The sequence below is a fragment of the Oncorhynchus kisutch genome, linkage group LG24 (assembly GCF_002021735.2).
Source record: "Oncorhynchus kisutch isolate 150728-3 linkage group LG24, Okis_V2, whole genome shotgun sequence".
In the NCBI taxonomy this organism is placed as follows: domain Eukaryota; kingdom Metazoa; phylum Chordata; class Actinopteri; order Salmoniformes; family Salmonidae; genus Oncorhynchus; species Oncorhynchus kisutch.
The window spans coordinates 43,282,830-43,300,031 of NC_034197.2; the positions used below are offsets into that span (position 1 = coordinate 43,282,830).

The 17,202-nt window shown below is 43.9% G+C and overlaps 1 pseudogene; it reads left to right on the top strand.

Annotated features, from left to right (window-relative positions):
- The first annotated feature begins 2,240 nt into the window (after positions 1-2,240).
- LOC116356916 (membrane-associated guanylate kinase, WW and PDZ domain-containing protein 3-like) overlaps positions 2,241-17,202 on the top strand; it is a 95,597-nt pseudogene continuing 80,635 nt past the window's right edge.

The following is a 17,202-nucleotide window of genomic DNA, read 5'->3' on the forward strand; positions in this document are numbered from 1 at the left end:
CTATCACTAGTCAATAACACACAGTGCTACACTATCACTAATCAATAATACACAGTGCTACACTATCACTAGTCAATAATACACAGTGCTACACTATCACTAGTCAATAATACACAGTGTTATACTATCACTAGTCAATAATACACAGTGTTATACTATCACTAGTCAATAACACACAGTGTTATACTATCACTAGTCAATAATACAGTGTTATACTATCACTAGTCAATAATACACAGTGCTACACTATCACTAGTCAATAATACACCGTGCTACACTATCACTAGTCAATAATACACAGTGTTATACTATCACTAGTCAATAACACACAGTGTTATACTATCACTAGTCAATAACACACAGTGCTACACTATCACTAGTCAATAATACACAGTGCTACACTATCACTAGTCAATAACACACAGTGGTATACTATCACTAGTCAATAATACACAGTGTTATACTATCACTAGTCAATAACACACAGTGGTATACTATCACTAGTCAATAATACACAGTGTTATACTATCACTAGTCAATAATACACCGTGCTACACTATCACTAGTCAATAACACACAGTGCTACCCTATCACTAGTCAATAATACACAGTGCTACCCTATCACTAGTCAATAACACACAGTGCTACCCTATCACTAGTCAATAATACACAGTGCTACCCTATCACTAGTCAATAATACACAGTGCTACACTATCACTAATCAATAATACACCGTGCTACCCTATCACTAATCAATAATACACAGTGCTACACTATCACTAGCCAATAATACACAGTGCTACACTATCACTAGCCAATAATACACAGTGCTACACTATCACTAGTCAATAATACACAGTGTTATACTATCACTAGTCAATAACACACAGTGCTACACTATCACTAGTCAATAATACACAGTGTTATACTATCACTAGTCAATAATACAGTGTTATACTATTACTAGTCAATAATACACAGTGTTATACTATCACTAGTCAATAATACACAGTGTTATACTATCACTAGTCAATAACACACAGTGCTACACTATCACTAGTCAATAACACACAGTGGTATATTATCACTAGTCATTAATGCACGGTGCTACCCTATCACTAGTCAATAATACACAGTGCTACACTATCACTAGTCAATAATACACAGTGCTACACTATCACTAGTCAATAATACACCGTGCTACACTATCACTAGTCAATAATACACAGTGTTATACTATCACTAGTCAATAATACACCGTGCTACACTATCACTAGTCAATAATACACAGTGGTATATTATCACTAGTCATTAATGCACGGTGCTACCCTATCACTAGTCAATAATACACAGTGCTACACTATCACTAGTCAATAATACACAGTGCTACACTATCACTAGTCAATAATACACAGTGTTACACTATCACTAGCCAATAATACACAGTGTTATACTATCACTAGCCAATAATACACAGTGTTATACTATCACTAGTCAATAATACACAGTGTTATACTATCACTAGCCAATAATACACAGTGTTATACTATCACTAATCAATAATACACCGTGCTACACTATCACTAGTCAATAACACACAGTGTTATACTATCACTAATCAATAATACAGTGTTATACTATCACTAGTCAATAACACACAGTGTTATACTATCACTAATCAATAATACACCGTGCTACACTATCACTAGTCAATAACACACAGTGTTATACTATCACTAATCAATAATACAGTGTTATACTATCACTAGTCAATAACACACAGTGTTATACTATCACTAGTCCATAATACACAGCGTTATACTATCACTAGTCAATAATACAGTGTTATACTATCACTAGTCCATAATACACAGTGTTATACTATCACTAGCCAATAATATACAGTGTTATACTATCACTAATCAATAATACACAGTGCTACACTATCACTAGTCAATAACACACAGTGTTATACTATCACTAGTCAATAATACACGGTGCTACACTATCACTAGCCAATCGTCAGAATGAGGTCTCTTCTCTTTTTTACTTTTTAATCCATGTTCCTTCCCTTACATGCTCCCCTCCCTCCATTCCCCCGTTCGTTCCTCTTATCACCGTTTCCTTATTGCCTTCGCCTATGAGGAAAGAGAGAGCAGAGGAAGTAGCACCATAGTGAATACACTGTAATTCTGACCCGTGTTCCACTATTAGTTCCATTAGTCTATTACAGCCCGCAGCCGTAGAGGCGCTTCACCACTGTCGCGCCGCAGATACACTCTCTTTTCAAATCTTACCAGCAACATTCATTATCTATTTGCCTGCGCAGTGCAATGGAGTTTTAACCGGGGTTTCTACCTATCTAATATCATAGAGCAGCAGAGCCTGCAGTGACCGGTCAGGCAGCGGTACACCAAGGTACCAATCAATACGACTGGAGACTTCAGAGAAAGGATATATATATAGCTGCCTATAGCTGCTACGAGGAAAAACGTCGCGGAGAAGGAGGCTGGAATTATGAAGGTATGCCGTTGAAACAAATTAGCATTTTTTTTGCGACGTTTTTTTGTTTGAGGCTATTTTGTAATCTATTTGCCGTAGTTACCATTTCACCATGTATTCAACAAGACGCGTTCTGCTCTATTCAGAACATGCCTACTAGATTACTTACTCTGTTATTGCTCTACTGCCATAATGAAGAAAGAAAGGTTAGACTATTATGTGATCCATTTATGTCAGAGGCTATTGTGCTCCACAACGCTGCATTTGCCCAGGTCCGATCAATCTCGCCGTTTACTAGCTATTTAATCATAGACTACCACGAGTCCCTACGCTCTCTGCTGCTAAAACTCTCCCCTGTGTCACTAGCTCCTCAGAAGGCTATCCAAATTAACCAGCTGGTGTCTTCAACACATCTGGCCAAGGATTACCAAGCATTTATTTACACTACTGATTTACACCACAGCCAACATAACTCCGTATTTGATTAGCCCGCAGCAGCGTATGTGGGCATAGTATTATTGCTAATCTGTTTGGCCCAGAGGCCCTGTGATAGTACATAGTCTGCCTGCCCTGTGATAGTACAGTCTGCCTGCCCTGTGATAGTACAGTCTGCCTGCCCTGTGATAGTACAGTCTGCCTGCCCTGTTATAGTACATAGTCTGCCTACCCTGTGATAGTACAGTCTGCCTGCCCTGCGATAGTACAGTCTGCCTGCCCTGTGATAGTACATAGTCTGCCTCCCCTGTGATAGTACAGTCTGGCTGCCCTGTGATAGTACATAGTCTGCCTGCCCTGTGATAGTACATAGTCTGCCTACCCTGTGATAGTACATTGTCTGCCTGCCCTGTGATAGTACATAGTCTGGCTGCCCTGTGATAGCACATAGTCTGCCTGCCCTGTGATAGCACATAGTCTGCCTGCCCTGTGATAGTACATAGTCTGCCTACCCTGTGATAGTACATCGTCTGCCTGCCCTGTGATAGTACATAGTCTGCCTGCCCTGTGATAGTACATAGTCTGCCTGCCCTGTGATAGTACAGTCTGCCTGCCCTGTGATAGTAAATAGTCTGCCTGCCCTGTGATAGTACAGTCTGCTTGCCCTGTGATAGTACATCGTCTGCCTGCCCTGTGATAGTACATAGTCTGCCTGCCGTGTGATAGTACAGTCTGCCTGCCCTGTGATAGTGCATAGTCTGCCTGCCCTGTGATAGTACATAGTCTGCCTGCCCTGTGATAGTACATAGTCTGCCTGCCCTGCGATAGTACATATTCTGCCTGCCCTGTGATAGTACAGAGTCTGCCTGCCATGTGATAGTACATAGTCTGCCTGCCATGTGATAGTACAGTCTGCCTGCACTGTGATAGTACATAGTCTGTCTGCCCTGTGATAGCACACAGTCTGCCTTCCCCGTGATAGTACATAGTCTGCCTGCCCTGTGATAGTACATAGTCTGCCTGCCCTGTGATAGTACATAGTCTGCCTATCCTGTGATAGTACAGTCTGCCTGCCCTGTGATAGTACAGTCTGCCTGCCCTGTGATAGTACAGTCTGCCTGCCCTGTGATAGTACAGTCTGCCTGCCCTGTGATAGTACATAGTCTGCCTGCCCTGTGATAGTACATAGTCTGCCTGCCCTGCGATAGTACATATTCTGCCTGCCCTGTGATAGTACAGAGTCTGCCTGCCATGTGATAGTACATAGTCTGCCTGCCATGTGATAGTACAGTCTGCCTGCCCTGTGATAGTACATAGTCTGTCTGCCCTGTGATAGCACACAGTCTGCCTTCCCCGTGATAGTACATAGTCTGCCTGCCCTGTGATAGTACATAGTCTGCCTGCCCTGTGATAGTACATAGTCTGCCTATCCTGTGATAGTAAATAGTCTGCCTGCCCTGTGATAGTACAGTCTGCCTGCCCTGTGATAGTACAGTCTGCCTGCCCTGTGATAGTACAGTCTGCCTGCCCTGTGATAGTACATAGTCTGCCTGCCCTGTGATAGTACAGTCTGCCTGCCCTGTGATAGTACAGTCTGCCTGCCCTGTGATAGTGCAGTCTGCCTGCCCTGTGATAGTACAGTCTGCCTGCCCTGTGATAGTACATAGTCTACCTGCCCTGTGATAGTACATCATCTGCCTGCCCTGTGATAGTACATAGTCTGCCTGCCCTGTGATAGTGGATAGTCTGCCTGCCGTGTGATAGTACAGTCTGCCTGCCCTGTGATAGTACATAGTCTACCTACCCTGTGATAGTACAGAGTCTGCCTACCCTGTGATAGTACAGTCTGCCTGCCCTGTGATAGTACATAGTCTGTCTGCCCTGTGATAGTACATAGTCTGCCGACCCTGTGATAGTACATCGTCTGCCTGCCCTGTGATAGTACATAGTCTGCCTGCCCTGTGATAGTACATAGTCTGCCTGCCCTGTGATAGTACATAGTCTGCCTGCCCTGTGATAGTACAGTCTGCCTGCCCTGTGATAGTAAATAGTCTGCCTGCCCTGTGATAGTACAGTCTGCCTGCCCTGTGATAGTACAGTCTGCCTGCCCTGTGATAGTACAGTCTGCCTGCCCTGTGATAGTACAGTCTGCCTGCCCTGTGATAGTACATAGCCTGCCTGCCCTGTGATAGTACAGTCTGCCTGCCCTGTGATAGTACGTAGCCTGCCTGCCCTGTGATAGTACATAGTCTGCCTGCCCTGTGATAGTACATAGTCTGCCTGCCCTGTGATAGTACAGTCTGCCTACCCTGTGATAGTACATAGTCTGCCTGCCCTGTGATAGTACATAGTATGCCTGCCCTGTGATAGTACAGTCTGCCTGCCCTGTCATAGTACAGTCTGCCTGCCCTGTGATAGTACATAGTCTGCCTGCCCTGTGATAGTAGAGTCTACCTGCCCTGTGATAGTACATAGTCTGCCTGCCCTGTGATAGTACATTGTCTGCCTGCCCTGTGATAGTACATAGTCTGCCTGCCGTGTGATAGTACAGTCTGCCTGCCCTGTGATAGTACATAGTCTGCCTGCCCTGTGATAGTACATCGTCTGCCTGCCCTGTGATAGTACATAGTCTGCCTGCCCTGTGATAGTGGATAGTCTGCCTGCCGTGTGATAGTACAGTCTGCCTGCCCTGTGATAGTACATAGTCTGCCTACCCTGTGATAGTACATAGTCTGCCTACCCTGTGATAGTACAGTCTGCCTGCCCTGGGATAGTACAGTCTGCCTGCCCTGGGATAGTACCGTCTGCCTGCCCTGTGATAGTACATAGTCTGCCTGCCCTGTGATAGTACATCGTCTGCCTGCCCTGTGATAGTACATAGTCTGCCTGCCCTGTGATAGTACAGTTTGCCTGCCCTGTGATAGTAACTAGTCTGCCCTGTGATAGTAAATAGCCTGCCTGCCCTGTGATCGTACATAGTATGCCTGCCCTGTGATAGTACAGTCTGCCTGTCCTGTGATAGTAACTGGTGTGCCCTGTGATAGTACATAGTCTGCCTGCCCTGTGATCGTACAGTCTGCCTGCCCTGTGATAGTAACTAGTCTGCCCTGTGATAGTGGATAGTCTGCCTGCAGTGTGATAGTCACTAGTTGCCTGCCGTGTGATAGTACATAGTCTGCCTGCCGTGTGATAGTAACTAGTCTGCCTGCCCTGTGATCGTCACTAGTCTGCCTGCCCTGTGATAGTAACTAGTCTGCCTGCCGTGTGATAGTAAGTAGTCTGCCTGCCCTGTGATAGTCACTAGTCCGCCTGCCCTGTGATAGTAACTAGTCTGCCCTGTGATAGTACATAGTCTGCCTGCCGTGTGATAGTAACTAGTCTGCCTGCCGTGTGATAGTACAGTTTCCCTGCCGTGTGATAGTACATAGTCTGCCTGCCGTGTGATAGTACAGTCTCCCTGCCGTGTGATAGTAACTAGTCTGCCTTCCGTGTGATAGTACAGTCTCCCTGCCGTGTGATAGTAACTAGTCTGCCTGCCGTGTGATAGTACAGTCTCCCTGCAGTGTGATAGTAACTAGTCTGCCTGCCGTGTGATAGTCACTAGTCTGCCTGCCGTGTGATAGTAACTAGTCTGCCTGCAGTGTGATAGTCACTAGTCTGCCTGCCGTGTGATAGTAACTAGTCTGCCTGTAGTGTGATAGTAACTAGTCTGCCCTGTGATAGTACATAGTCTGCCTGCCATGTGATAGTAACTAGTCTGCCTGCCGTGTGATAGTAACTAGTCTGCCTGCAGTGTGATAGTCACTAGTCTGCCTGCCGTGTGATAGCAACTAGTCTGCCTGCAGTGTGATAGTAACTAGTCTGCCTGCAGTGTGATAGTAACTAGTCTGCCTGCAGTGTGATAGTAACTAGTCTGCCTGCAGTGTGATAGTAACTAGTCTGCCTGCAGTGTGATAGTCACTAGTCTGCCTGCCGTGTGATAGTAACTAGTCTGCCTTCCCTGTGATAGTAACTAGTCTGCCCTGTGATAGTACATAGTCTGCCTGCCATGTGATAGTAACTAGTCTGCCTGCCCTGTGATAGTAACTAGTCTGCCCTGTGATAGTACATAGTCCGCCTGCCGTGTGATAGTCACTAGTCTGCCTGCCGTGTGATAGTCACTAGTCTGCCTGCCCTGTGATAGTACATAGTCTGCCTGCCCTGTGATAGTACATAGTCTGCCTGCCCTGTGATAGTACAGTCTTCCTGCCCTGTGATAGTACAGTCTGCCTGCCCTGTGATAGTACAGTCTGCCTGCCCTGTGATAGTACAGTCTGCCTGCCCTGTGATAGTGGATAGTCTGCCCTGTGTGATAGTAACTAGTCTGCCTGCCCTGTGATAGTGGATAGTCTGTGTATGAGCAGTGGATTATAGGCTGGAAAAGGCTCAGCCATCACAGAAGAGTGTTTCCTACAAATATCTGTGAATGTGCTCTAGGCGTGCTCTGTGTGTGTGTATGCGAAAGGGAGTGTGTATGTGGGCTGAATGCTTGTGTTTTGTGTATGAGCAACCTGGTCTCAGAGCATTTTGTATTATTCTGTACGTAAATCCGAATGCTCCATTTAGTATGATACAGTACATAGTCTGCCTGCCGTGTGATAGTAACTAGTCCACCTGCCCTGTGATAGTAACTAGTCTGCCCTGTGATAGTACATCGTCTGCCTGCCCTGTGATAGTAACTAGTCTGCCTGCCGTGTGATAGTCACTAGTCTGCCTGCCCTGTGATAGTAACTAGTCTGCCCTGTGATAGTACATAGTCTGCCTGCCCTGTGATAGTAACTAGTCTGCCTGCCGTGTGATAGTCACTAGTCTGCCTGCCCTGTGATAGTAACTAGTCTGCCCTGTGATAGTAGATAGTCTACCTGCCGTGTGATAGTAACTAGTCTGCCTGCAGTGTGATAGTCACTAGTCTGCCTGCCGTGTGATAGTAACTAGTCTGCCTGTCCTGTGATAGTAACTAGTCTGTCTTCGCTGTGATAGTACAGTCTCCCTGCCGTGTGATAGTAACTAGTCTGTCTTCGCTGTGATAGTACAGTCTCCCTGCCGTGTGATAGTAACTAGTCTGCCTGCCGTGTGATAGTAACTAGTCTGCCTGCCGTGTGATAGTAACTAGTCTGCCTGCAGTGTGATAGTAACTAGTCTGCCTGCAGTGTGATAGTAACTAGTCTGCCCTGTGATAGTACATAGTCTGCCTGCCGTGTGATAGTAACTAGTCTGCCTGCCCTGTGATAGTAACTAGTAACTAACTTCATTCAATGAACATGGGATTCAATGACTAAGATGGTGAACTATTTGGAAGGTAAAATATTCAGTGTTCAGGAGAGATCTTGACAACATAGGAGTTAAGCTACTTGTCAATACATTATTTATTTTTTTGAACTTTGCCAGAATTACATGGCCAGTATTGAATAGAGGAGAATCCTAGCCAATGTGGAGTGCTTGAGAGACAATTTTCCAACCGGAGTAGGCAGCATTGGCTTCATCGACGGTGGTGCTCTGGTATCAACTGTGTGTCGGCCATTTGCAGTTATTTAAAATATATATATATATTTCACCTTTATTTAACCAGGTAGGATAGTTGAGAACAAGTTCTCATTTACAACTGCGACCTGGCCAAGATAAAGCAAAGCAGTTCGACACATACAACAACACAGAGTTACACATGGAGTAAAACAAACATACAGTCAATAATACAGTAGAAACAAGTCTATATACGATGTGAGCAAATGAGGTGAGAAGGGAGGTAAAGGCAAAAAAGGCCATGATGGCAAAGTAAATACAATATAGCAAGTAAAACACTGGAATGGTAGATTTGCAGTGGAAGAATGTGCAAAGTAGAGATAGAAATAATGGGGAGCAAAGGAGCAAAATAAATAAATAAATAAATAAAATACAGTAGGGGGAGAGGTAGTTGTTTGGGCTAAATTATAGGTGTGCTATGTACAGGTGCAGTAATCTGTGAGCTGCTCTGACAGTTGGTGCTTAAAGCTAGTGAGGGAGATAAGTGTTTCCAGTTTCAGAGATTTTTGTAGTTCGTTCCAGTCATTGGCAGCAGAGAACTGGAAGGAGAGGCGGCCAAAGTAAGAACTGGTTTTGGGGGTGACCAGAGAGATATACCTGCTGGAGCGTGTGCTACAGGTGGGTGATGCTATGGTGACCAGCGAGCTGAGATAAGGGGGGACTTTACCTAGCAGGGTCTTGTAGATGACCTGGAGCCAGTGGGATTGGCGACGAGTATGAAGCGAGGGCCAGCCAACGAGAGCGTACAGGTCGCAATGGTGGGTAGTAAATGGGGCTTTGTTCACAGAACAGATGGCACTGTGATAGACTGCATCCAATTTATTGAGTATGGTATTGGAGGCTATTTTGTAAATGACATCGCCCGAAGTCGAGGATCGGTAGGATGGTCAGTTTTACAAGGGTATGTTTGGCAGCATGAGTGAAGGATGCTTTGTTGTGAAATAGGAAGCCAATTCTAGATTTAACTTTGAGATGTTTGATGTGAGTCTGGAAGGAGAGTTTACAGTGTAAACAGACACCCAGGTATTTGTAGTTGTCCACGTATTCTAAGTTAGAGCCGTCCAGAGTAGTGATGTTGGACAGGCGAGCAGGTGCGGGCAGCGATCGATTGAAGTATACAGAATGGTGTCGTCTGCGTCAGGTATCTGAGATTTGGGTTGTTAGGCGTCCGTATTATACGCCCACCCATCGACCCTGACTAACCACCCTCCGTTCGTTTTTGCCGTAAGTAAACCATCTGTCTTATGTAACCAGACCAAACGTAACATATCATACTAAACAGAGTGTTCTTTCGGATTTACGTACAGAATAATACGAACTGCTCTGAGACCAGGTTGCAACGAGCCGTGTAAAAGTCGCTCTGAACTGAAGGTCTACTGGTTCATTTGTACCCAACATGGTAACACTGAAAGTGTTGGTAAAGCTATGTCAGAGCAGAGAAGTTTCTGCAGTAAGTCGTAATCTGCCCTGCAGTAGTCTAATCATCCACAGAACTTGTATTAACCTATAATACACAGGCATTTATCCATTTATTTATCTTTTTGTTGTTGAATTTTACACAACCAATGAATGGGGGTGGTGGTTGCCGTATGCAGTGCATTATGGGGGAGGTGGTTGTCGTATGCAGTGCATTATGGGGGAGGTGGTTGCCGTATGCAGTGCATTATGGGGGAGGTGGTTGCCGTATGCAGTGCATTATGGGGGAGGTGGTTGTCGTATGCAGTGCATTATGGGGGAGGTGGTTGCCGTATGCAGTGCATTATGGGGGAGGTGGTTGCCGTATGCAGTGCATTATGGGGGAGGTGGTTGCCGTATGCAGTGCATTATGGGGGAGGTGGTTGCCGTATGCAGTCCATTATGGGGGAGGTGGTTGCCGTATGCAGTGCATTATGGGGGAGGTGGTTGCCGTATGCAGTGCATTATGGGGGAGGTGGTTGCCGTATGCAGTGCATTATGGGGGAGGTGGTTGCCGTATGCAGTGCATTATGGGGGAGGTGGTTGCCGTATGCAGTGCATTATGGGGGAGGTGGTTGTCGTATGCAGTGCATTATGGGGGAGGTGGTTGTCGTATGCAGTGCATTATGGGGGAGGTGGTTGCTGTATGCAGTGCATTATGGGGGAGGTGGTTGCCGTATGCAGTGCATTATGGGTAGGTGGCCTTATAGACGTGCTTCAGTACATACAGTGGATTCAGAAAGTATTCAGACCGCTTGACTTTTTCCACATTTTGTTAAGTTACAGCCTTAAATTAATGTTTTTCTTCATCAATCTACACACAATACCCCATAATGACAAAGCAAAAACAGGTTTTATGGTCAAAGGAATTGTCTGTAGAGACCTGAGACAGGATTGTGTCAAGGCACAGATCTGGGGAAGGGTACTAACAAAATTGTGCAGCATTGAAGGTCCCCAAGAACACAGTGGCCTCCATCATCAGTTCCTCTGTGGAGATGGGAGAACCTTCCAGAAGGACAACTATCCACCAATCAGGCCTTTATGGTAGAGTGGCCAGACGGAAGCCCGCTTGGAGTTTGCCAAAAGGCACCTAAAGACTCTCAGACCATGAGAAACAAGATTCTCTGGTCTGATGAAACCAAGATTAAACTCTTTGGCCTGAATGCAAAGCATCACGTTTAGAGAAAACCTGGCACCGTCCCTACGGTGAAGCATGGTGGTGGCAGCATCATGCTGTTGGGGGATGTTTTACAGCGACAGGGACTGGGAGACTAGTCAGGATCGAGAGAAAGATGAACGGAGCAAAGAACAGAGTTCCTTGATGAAAACCTTCTCAAGAGCGCTCAGGACCTCTGACTGGGGGCGAAGGTTCACCTTCCAATAGGACAACGACCCTAAGCACACAGCCAAGACAATGCAAGAGTGGCTTCGGGACAAGTCTCTAAATGTCCTTGAGTGGCCCAGCCAGAGGCCGGACATGAACCCGATCGAATATCTCTGGAGAGACCTGAAAATAGCTATGCAGTGACGCTCCCCATCCAACCTGACAGAGCTTGAGAGGATCTGCAGAGAAGAATGGGAGAAACTCCCCAAATACAGGTGTGCCAAGCTTGTAGCGTCATACCCAAGAAGACTCGAGGCTGTAATCGCTGCCAAAGGTACTTCAACAAAGTACTGAGTAAAGGGTCAGAATACTAATGTAAATGTGATATTTCAATTATTATTTTTATATACATTTGAAAATAAATCTAAAAACCTATTTTTTCTTTGTCATTATGGGGTATTGTGATGTCATTATGGGGTATTGTGATGTCATTATGGGGTATTGTGATGTCATTATGGGGTATTGTGATGTCATTATGGGGTATTGTGATGTCATTATGGGGTATTGTGATGTCATTATGGGGTATTGTGATGTCATTACGGGGTATTGTGATGTCATTATGGGGTATTGTGATGTCATTATGGGGTATTGTGATGTCATTATGGGGTATTGTGATGTCATTATGGGGTATTGTGATGTCATTACGGGGTATTGTGATGTCATTACGGGGTATTCTGATGTCATTATGGGGTGTGTAGATTGATGAGGATAAAAACAATTTAATCCATTTTAGAATAAAGCTGTAATGTAACAAAATGTGAAAAAGTCAAGGTGTCTGAATACATTTCGAATGCTCTGTATGCTCTGTGTATATATATATTATATATATATAAGTATGTGGACACCTCTTCAAATTAGTGGATTCGGCTATTTTATCCACACCTGTTGCTGACAGGTGTATAATTTCGAGCACACAGCCATGCAATCTCCATAGACAAATATCGGCGGTAGAATGACTGAAGAACTCAGTGACTTTCAACGTGGCACCATCATAAGATGCCACCTTTCCAACAAGTCAGTTCATCAAATCTCTGCTCTGCTAAAGCTTCCCCGGTCAACTGTGGGTGCTGTTATTGTGAAGTGGAAACGTCTAGGAGCAACAACGGCTCAGCCACGAAGTGGTAGGCCATACAAGCTCACAAAGAACTTGACTGAGCTGCACAGAGCCCTGACTTCAGCTCCATCGAACACCTTTTGGGATGAATTGTTATGCCGACTGCGAGCCAGGCCTAATCAATTGTGGCTGAATGGAAGCAAGTCCCCGCAGCAATGTTCCTACATCTAGTGGAAAGCCTTCCCAGAAGAGTGGAGGCTGTTATAGCAGCAATGTTCCAACATCTAGTGGAAAGCCTTCCCAGAAGAGTGGAGGCTGTTATAGCAGCAATGTTCCAACATCTAGTGGAAAGCCTTCCCAGAAGAGTGGAGGCTGTTATAGCAGCAATGTTCCAACATCTAGTGGAAAGCCTTCCCAGAAGAGTGGAGGCTGTTATAGCAGCAATGTTCCAACATCTAGTGGAAAGCCTTCCCAGAAGAGTGGAGGCTGTTATAGCAGCAATGTTCCAACATCTAGTGGAAAGCCTTCCCAGAAGAGTGGAGGCTGTTATAGCAGCAATGTTCCAACATCTAGTGGAAAGCCTTCCCAGAAGAGTGGAGGCTGTTATAGCAGCAAAGGGGGGGACAAACTCCATATTAATGCCCATGATTGCCCATGCAATGAGATGTTGGATGAGCAGCTGTCCACGTACTTTTGGTCATGTAGTGTACGTGTCTGAAAGACAGGTCTATGTTTCTGGGTTATCTAACGATGTGATGTCCAATCAGATGCGAGGACAGTAGAGGGTCGTCCTTTATTATCCCTGCTTACACTGTCAGCATTTACCTGACCTATACTCCTCCATTCACGCCTCATCTCCTCTCCTCTCCTCTCCTCTCCTCTCCTCTCCTCTCCTCTCCTCTCCTCTCCTCTCCTCTCCTCTCCTCTCCTCTCCTCTCCTCTCCTCTCCTCTCCTCTCCTCTCCTCTCCTCTCCTCTCCTCTCCTCTCCTCTCCTCTCCTATTCTGTACTGTCCTCTTCTCCTCTCTTTCAATACCATACCTACTCTGCTTTTCCTGACTAACAACCAAAATCTTTCCCCTCCATTCTGTTGTGTTCTTTTGTTTTCTACAGCACCAAAGCCCATACTAAATGTCTCTACATGACCTCTCGATCACCCAAGCAGCTCTCTCCTCTCCTCTCCTCTCCTCTCCTCTCCTCTCCTCTCCTCTCCTCTCCTCTCCTCTCCTCTCCTCTCCTCTCCTCTCCTCTCCTCTCCTCTCCTCTCCTCTCCTCTCCTCTCCTCTCCTCTCCTCTCCTCTCCTCTCCTCTCCTCTCCTCTCCTCTCCTCTCCTCTCCTCTCCTCTCCTTCCATTCTGTTGTGTTCTTTTGTTTTCTACAGCACCAAAGCCCATACTAAATGTCTCTACATGACCTTACCTCTCGATCACCCAAGCAGCTCTCTCCTAAGTTTCCCTACTTTATGAGTGTTTTATTTGTCTTTGATAAGTCCCGGACCGGTGACCTAGTTATTGTCCCAACGTCTGCTTTATGAGTGTTCCTAGAAGGGTGTTGCCACATGGACGGCAACGTAGTCTGGTTCAGTTCTCCATGTGAACCAGCTGACTTAGATTGGCTTATGATTATGCAACCCTCAAACCGTAACAAAATGTTTTTTTCCATGAATCTATATGGAAATGTGCTGCTTTATTGGGGGAAAGTTGCAGTTACAGTACTAGGACTCTGATACTTTACAGTACTAGGACTCTGATACTTTACAGTACTAGGACTCTGATACTTTACAGTACTAGGACTCTGATACTTTACAGTACTAGGACTCTGATACTTTACAGTACTAGGCCTCTGATACTTTACAGTACTACGACTCTGATACTTTACAGTACTAGGACTCTGATACTTTACAGTACTAGGACTCTGATACTTTACAGTACTACGACTCTGATACTTTACAGTACTAGGACTCTGATACTTTACAGTACTACGACTCTGATACTTTACAGTACTACGACTCTGATACTTTACAGTACTACGACTCTGATACTTTACAGTACTACGACTCTGATACTTTACAGTACTATGACTCTGATACTTTACAGTACTAGGACTCTGATACTTTACAGTACTAGGACTCTGATACTTTACAGTACTAGGACTCTGATACTTTACAGTACTAGGACTCTGATACTTTACAGTACTAGGACTCTGATACTTTACAGTACTACGACTCTGATACTTTACAGTATTACGACTCTGATACTTTACAGTACTAGGACTCTGATACTTTACAGTACTAGGACTCTGATACTTTACAGTACTAGGCCTCTGATACTTTACAGTACTACGACGCTGATACTTTACAGTACTACGACTCTGATACTTTACAGTACTACGACTCTGATACTTTACAGTACTACGACTCTGATACTTTACAGTACTAGGCCTCTGATACTTTACAGTACTAGGCCTCTGATACTTTACAGTATTACGACTCTGATACTTTACAGTATTACGACTCTGATACTTTACAGTACTAGGACTCTGATACTTTACAGTACTAGGACTCTGATACTTTACAGTGCTACGACTCTGATACTTTACAGTACTACGACTCTGATACTTTACAGTACTAGGACTCTGATACTTTACAGTACTAGGACTCTGATACTTTACAGTACTACGACTCTGATACTTTACAGTATTACGACTCTGATACTTTACAGTACTAGGACTCTGATACTTTACAGTACTACGACTCTGATACTTTACAGTATTATGACTCTGATACTTTACAGTATTACGACTCTGATACTTTACAGTATTATGACTCTGATACTTTACAGTACTACGACTCTGATACTTTACAGTACTAGGACTCTGATACTTTACAGTACTAGGACTCTGATACTTTACAGTACTACGACTCTGATACTTTACAGTATTACGACTCTGATACTTTACAGTACTAGGACTCTGATACTTTACAGTACTACGACTCTGATACTTTACAGTATTATGACTCTGATACTTTACAGTATTACGACTCTGATACTTTACAGTACTACGACTCTGATACTTTACAGTATTACGACTCTGATACTTTACAGTACTAGGACTCTGATACTTTACAGTACTAGGACTCTGATACTTTACAGTACTAGGACTCTGATACTTTACAGTACTAGGACTCTGATACTTTACAGTACTAGGACTCTGATACTTTACAGTACTACGACTCTGATACTTTACAGTACTACGACTCTGATACTTTACAGTACTACGACTCTGATACTTTACAGTACTACGACTCTGATACTTTACAGTACTAGGCCTCTGATACTTTACAGTACTACGACTCTGATACTTTACAGTACTACGACTCTGATACTTTACAGTACTACGACTCTGATACTTTACAGTACTACGACTCTGATACTTTACAGTATTACGACTCTGATACTTTACAGTATTACGACTCTGATACTTTACAGTACTACGACTCTGATACTTTACAGTACTACGACTCTGATACTTTACAGTACTAGGACTCTGATACTTTACAGTACTACGACTCTGATACTTTACAGTATTACGACTCTGATACTTTACAGTACTAGGACTCTGATACTTTACAGTACTAGGACTCTGATACTTTACAGTACTACGACTCTGATACTTTACAGTATTACGACTCTGATACTTTACAGTACTAGGACTCTGATACTTTACAGTACTAGGACTCTGATACTTTACAGTACTAGGACTCTGATACTTTACAGTACTACGACTCTGATACTTTACAGTATTACGACTCTGATACTTTACAGTACTAGGACTCTGATACTTTACAGTACTACGACTCTGATACTTTACAGTACTACGACTCTGATACTTTACAGTACTAGGACTCTGATACTTTACAGTACTACGACTCTGATACTTTACAGTACTAGGACTCTGATACTTTACAGTACTACGACTCTGATACTTTACAGTACTACGACTCTGATACTTTACAGTATTACGACTCTGATACTTTACAGTACTAGGACTCTGATACTTTACAGTACTACGACTCTGATACTTTACAGTACTAGGACTCTGATACTTTACAGTACTACGACTCTGATACTTTACAGTATTACGACTCTGATACTTTACAGTACTAGGACTCTGATACTTTACAGTACTACGACTCTGATACTTTACAGTACTAGGACTCTGATACTTTACAGTACTACGACTCTGATACTTTACAGTATTACGACTCTGATACTTTACAGTACTAGGACTCTGATACTTTACAGTACTATGACTCTGATACTTTACAGTACTACGACTCTGATTACTTTACAGTATTACGACTCTGATACTTTACAGTACTAGGACTCTGATACTTTACAGTACTACGACTCTGATACTTTACAGTACTAGGACTCTGATACTTTACAGTACTACGACTCTGATACTTTACAGTACTACGACTCTGATACTTTACAGTGCTACGACTCTGATACTTTACAGTACTACGACTCTGATACTTTACAGTACTACGACTCTGATACTTTACAGTACTACGACTCTGATACTTTACAGTACTACGACTCTGATACTTTACAGTACTACGACTCTGATACTTTACAGTACTACGACTCTGATACTTTACAGTACTACGACTCTGATACTTTACAGTACTAGGACTCTGATACTTTACAGTACTACGACTCTGATACTTTACAGTACTACGACTCTGATACTTTACAGTACTACGACTCTGATACTTTACAGTACTACGACTCTGATACTTTACAGTACTA